Genomic DNA, 5,000 nt, shown 5'->3' on the forward strand with positions numbered 1-5,000 from the left:
GGCGATCCGCCGGCGTTCGCTTCCATGACCCGGCGGGTAGCCTGCGGGAAACCAGAGTTCGGTTCCGGGGGGAGTATGGTTGCAAAGCTGAAACTTAAAGGAATTGACGGAAGGGCACCACCAGGAGTGGAGCCTGCGGCTTAATTTGACTCAACACGGGAAAACTCACCCGGTCCGGACACCGGTAGGATTGACAGATCGATAGCTCTTTCTCGATTCGGTGGGTGGTGGTGCATGGCCGTTCTTAGTTGGTGGAGCGATCCGTCTGGTTGATTCCGATAACGAACGAGACTCCGGCCTGCTAACTAGTGCGCCGATGTCAGTGATTTTTACGGCGGGCTCGGCGTCCTCCGTGGCGCTCGGGTCCGGGTCGGTTTTCTCACGCACTTCTTAGAGGGACGGGTGGCAGAAAGCCACACGAGGCGGAGCGATAACAGGTCTGTGATGCCCTTAGATGTCCGGGGCCGCACGCGCGCTACACTGGAGGTATCAGCGGGGACTTCGCCCCGGCCCGAGAGGGTTGGGAAACCTCTGAACCACCTCCCGTGATAGGGATCGGGGCCTGTAACCAACCCCGTGAACGAGGAATTCCCGGTAGGCGCGGGTCAACAGCCCGCGTCGATCACGTCCCTGCCCTTTGTACACACCGCCCGTCGCTACTACCGATCGAACGGTCCGGTGAGGTCCTCGGATCTGGCCGACGACGCCGCCGGGCAGTGCGCGACGTGTCCGTCACGACACTCGTGCATCTAGCCTCGGCGTTCGATGCCTGGAGAAGACGACCGAACCCGATCGTTTAGAGGAAGTAAAAGTCGTAACAAGGTTTCCGTAGGTGAACCTGCGGAAGGATCATTACCGTTTTCCCGTTCGAGACTGGTTTGTTGTTTTCCGGCCTACCTCCTCTGTCTGTCGGCGTCAACGCCTCGAATGCGCGCAAACAAACCTATAAAAGGCGGAGCGAGAGATAGATTTGTGGTGACGCGGAGGTTTTTAAAGCCCCAGCTCTTCTTGCTTGCTTCCGCGTCTTACCACCTGTTTGTTTTTTCGCCCACCGCAAGTGATGGCCGCTTCTTCTTTGCCTTGTCGCCGCTTTATCGTTTTTTGTTTTTTTTGCAGCCGCTGTGCCACCGCCGCTAGCTAAAAACAAACTACTCGCGACATTGCAATGCCGTCACGCCTCCTCGCACAGACCTCCTCGCACACTACTAAATCTATATAAACAAAAACTAATATAAAAAAACCCAAGTGCTGAACCCTGGACGGGGGATCACTCGGCTCGTCCGTCGATGAAGAGCGCGGCCAGCCGCGAGAACTGATGCGAATTGCAGGACTCAGTGAACATCGACACCTCGAACGCACATTGCGGCCCCGAGATCCCTTGTCTCGGGGCCACGTCCGGTCGAGAGGCGGAACGTTACATGTCTTTCTCCGTTAACGAAACGACATCTTGCCGTCCCGTGCCCGCCCGGTCCTCGGCACGGTGGTAACCGGGACGTTGCAGGAGCGAGTGACGAGGGGGAAGAAAAATAAAAAAAGAATTGACTCCTTTCAATGTCTTTTTTTTTTTTAAAACCCTCTCCGGCCTCCTCCTTCGTCTCCCGTCGGGGCCGACCGCGGAGTCTTTTCCCTTTTCGACCGCGTGAAGAAACACTGTGGAGGAGGAGCAGGAGGAGTCTGTCCGAAAGCAGCCGAAGGGAGAACAAAACAAAAAAAAAAAGCACCGACCTAACCGACTGCCGACGTAAGCGCCGCCTGCTCGTCTCGCTCTCTGCCTCATGAAGGTGTCTCTCAGCGACGCCTCGAGCAGCGCGACGAGCACGGCCGTCGCACCGTAAAAAGGTGGCCGCGTCGTAGGCAACGTCGGATGGGGAGGACCCACGCTTTTTTTTTAATTGTTGGCTTCTTCATTTTCGGTCGGACGGGCGCTATATCGGCCAGCCGTCGTCACACGGAGGGTACCGATCGAGATTCCTCTCCTCCAAACACCACACTCTACTAAAAACCGCCGCCCTCGGCTCGGACGAGACGACCCGCTGAACTTAAGCATATCGCTAAGCGGAGGAAAAGAAACCAACCGGGATTCCCTTAGTAACGGCGAGTGAACCGGGAGAAGCCCAACGCCGAATCCCGTCGCAAGTTAAAGGCTTCGGGACGTGTGGCGCATGGGTCGAAGGCAGCCGTTCGTTTTCGTCTCGCATAGTTCGGAGTTCCCTCGATCGGGGCCGCCCGCGGCGGGTGCCAGGCCCATTCGGTGCGGACGGCGAGCGACGGCCTTCGATCCGAGAGTCGGGTTGCTTGGGAACGCAGCCCAAATCGGGTGGTAAGCTCCATCCAAGGCTAAATACCGGGACGAGTCCGATAGTCGACAAGTACCGTGAGGGAAAGTTGAAAAGAACTTTGGAGAGAGAGTTCAAAGAGAACGTGAAACCGCCCAGGGGTAAACGGGTGGGACCGCTCACCGCGATCGCGGGGGGACTCAGTCCCGGTGCTGCCTAGGCTCGAGCCCAAACTCGATGTGTGTTCTTGAAAGAGAGGCCGTCGCGGCACAGGTCGTCGTTCGTCGTGTCCGCGGGGAACTCGTTCTCCGCGGGGCCAGCTTTTGTTGCCCGCGTCGCCGACGAAGGAGACGGGCCGCGGTGGATAGCGGGAAGGGAAACGTGGTGACGACCGCGGCGTCGGTAGGTGGCTGCGTCGGTTGGCTGCGACGGAGGGGACTCGTCCTCTCGATCGCTGCTGCCGCCGGGCCCTAACCCGCCGCATCCGTCGCCGCCGCTTCTTCTTTCCTCCTGCTCCCTCCGCGCGGCGACTCCGCTGCACCCGTCCCCTTCTCATCGCTCGGCGTAATCATGGCGCGGGCGCTTCGGCGCGACCTCCGCGCGGCCGGCACCGGACGCACTTCCCCTCCGGTCCGTCGTCGCGACCCGTTCCCGGCGTGCAGGTCGAACACGCGGGTTTTTTTTCCGTAGGCGGCAGGCGTTTCATCACCCTGAAAACCCCCGTCTTCCCACCTTGTGAAGTCGGGGGCCACCGGCCGTCGGGCCCGCGAACGTAACTGCCCCTTTCTGCCGGGAACGGAGGAAATCTGACACGATCCGTTACACGTGGCGAGCCGGTCCGTTTTGATCCCGCCCGGAAGTCGCGTGCGGGCGACGCACTCTGTGTGTCGCTCCTTAGGCGCCCCACCGTCTCGGGCGCGTGCGCGATGAGAGGCGGGATAGGACTGGCGCGGCCTCGCCGTCACGCACCTCGCCGACGTTTCGGGTTCTTGTTCGGGGGCAACCCCGCCCGCGCCCGTTTCCGTTTCCGGAGAGGTCGCTCGGCGACGCTTTTTTACTCGAGCCGCCCGCCACCCCGGGTCAGCGACGTGCATCGGCAACCCCACCCGACCCGTCTTGAAACACGGACCGAGGAGTCCTGGCCGTTCGCGAGTCGTAGGGGCCACCTCTGACTAACCCCGAAGGCGAAGCGAAAGCGAGAGAGCGTGTAGGAGGGCGTCGATCGGGAGAGGTGTCGTGGCAAAGTCGTCCGGGGGTCGTCGGGGGGTGTCGTCGGTCTCGTGCCGTCGTCTTCTCCTCGCCTCACCCGCCTCCGAGCCGTGCCCGATCCCGCCGGCGCGGCGTTTTCGGCCTTCCGCCGTCGCTGCTGCGGTGCCCGCAACTTTTCCTTTTTTCTCTCTTCCCGAGAGAGATAGGAGAGGGAAGGCTCGTGGCTGAACGTGCGGTTGTTTTTCCCTCCTCCCCGAGAGGGGACCGGCGCATCTTCCAAAAAGGGGAATTGCCGGGCGCCAGCTTCCATATCCTCCTTCCGCCCCATCGGTGAGATCCCGCGGCTTGAACTAGTCCTATTTTGTCGTCGAGTTTAGGCGCTGCGCGCGGGCGCATCACCCCCGGGTCGGTTTCCCCTTTTTCCGAGTACGACTCGGCCGACTCTGGCGTAGCGAGCGACCAGGGACCCGAAAGATGGCGATCCACGCCCGGTCGGGATGAAGCCAGAGGAAACTCTGGTGGAAGTCCGAAGCGCCTCTGACGTGCAAATCGATCGTCGGAACCGGGTGTAGGGGCGAAAGACCAATCGAGCCGTCTAGTAGCTGGTTCCCTCCGAAGTTTCCCTCCAGGATAGCTGGCGCTCGATCGTCGCAATTCCATCCGGTAAAGCGAACGATTGGAGGCCCCGGGGCCGTTCACGGCCTCGACCTACTCTCGAACTCGGAACGGGTGGAACGGGCCGACTCTCCCGAACGACGGAGCCGACCCATCCGGCCGCCGCCGCCAGCACGCTTCGCTGGGCGGTTGGTCACCTCGAATGCGAGTGCCAAGTGGGCCACTTTTGGTAAGCAGAACTGGCGCTGTGGGATGAACCAAACGTCCGGCTAAGGTGCCTAAACGCGACGCCCATGAGATCCCCGAAAGGGTGTCGGTCGATATAGACAGCAGGACGGTGGCCACGGAAGTCGGAATCCGCTAAGGAGTGTGTAACAAACTCACCTGCCGAATCGACCGGCCCCGAAAATGGATGGCGCTGGAGCGACGGACCGATGCCGGACCGTCGCGGCGAGGAGCGATGAACTTTCGCGCCGAAACGATGCCGCGACGAGTAGGGAGGGCGCCGCGGCGGAGCACGGAAGCCTAGGGCGCGAGCCCGGGTGGAGCCGACCGCGGGTGCAGATCTCGGTGGTAGTAGCAAATATTCGAACGAGACCTTCGAAGACCGAAGTGGAGAAGGGTTCCGTTGCCAACGGCGGTCGAGCACGGGTCAGTCGGTCCTAAGACGCGGGCGAAAGTCTTCCCGAAAGGCGCCGGATTCCGTTATGAAAGTGAAAGGAAAGCGAATCGAATCGAATCGAATCAAAAAGCCCAAACAAAAAAAAAGCGGCCGGCCTCCCGTCGAAAGGGAATCGGGTTAATATTCCCGAACCCGGACTCGGAGAGGGCCCGGGGGTGGCGACGCTGTCGGCAGCGATGTCGGCGGCGCCCGTCGCTTCCCGGGCGAAACCGCGGTGA

At 61.1% G+C, this 5,000-nt stretch overlaps 2 non-coding genes and 1 pseudogene across 2 annotated transcripts in view; all 3 read left to right on the forward strand.

Moving 5' to 3' along the window:
- Positions 1–67: 67 nt before the first annotated feature.
- LOC145273570 (small subunit ribosomal RNA) lies at positions 68–847 on the forward strand (annotated as a pseudogene).
- A 404-nt stretch (positions 848–1,251) lies between these two features.
- Positions 1,252–1,409, forward strand: LOC145273371 (5.8S ribosomal RNA). The gene has a single exon (XR_013866364.1). It is a non-coding gene; the product is annotated as a 5.8S ribosomal RNA (ribosomal RNA).
- A 597-nt stretch (positions 1,410–2,006) lies between these two features.
- The window catches only part of LOC145273235 (large subunit ribosomal RNA), a 5,746-nt gene continuing 2,752 nt past the window's right edge, over positions 2,007–5,000 (forward strand). The window contains exon 1 of the ribosomal RNA XR_013866261.1: positions 2,007–5,000. This exon is cut by the window's right edge and continues 2,752 nt beyond it. This is a non-coding gene — a ribosomal RNA (large subunit ribosomal RNA).

This window comes from Euprymna scolopes, unplaced genomic scaffold (assembly GCF_053919585.1).
Source record: "Euprymna scolopes isolate OS-2025 unplaced genomic scaffold, ASM5391958v1 sca1, whole genome shotgun sequence".
NCBI classification, from domain to species: Eukaryota; Metazoa; Mollusca; class Cephalopoda; order Sepiida; family Sepiolidae; genus Euprymna; species Euprymna scolopes.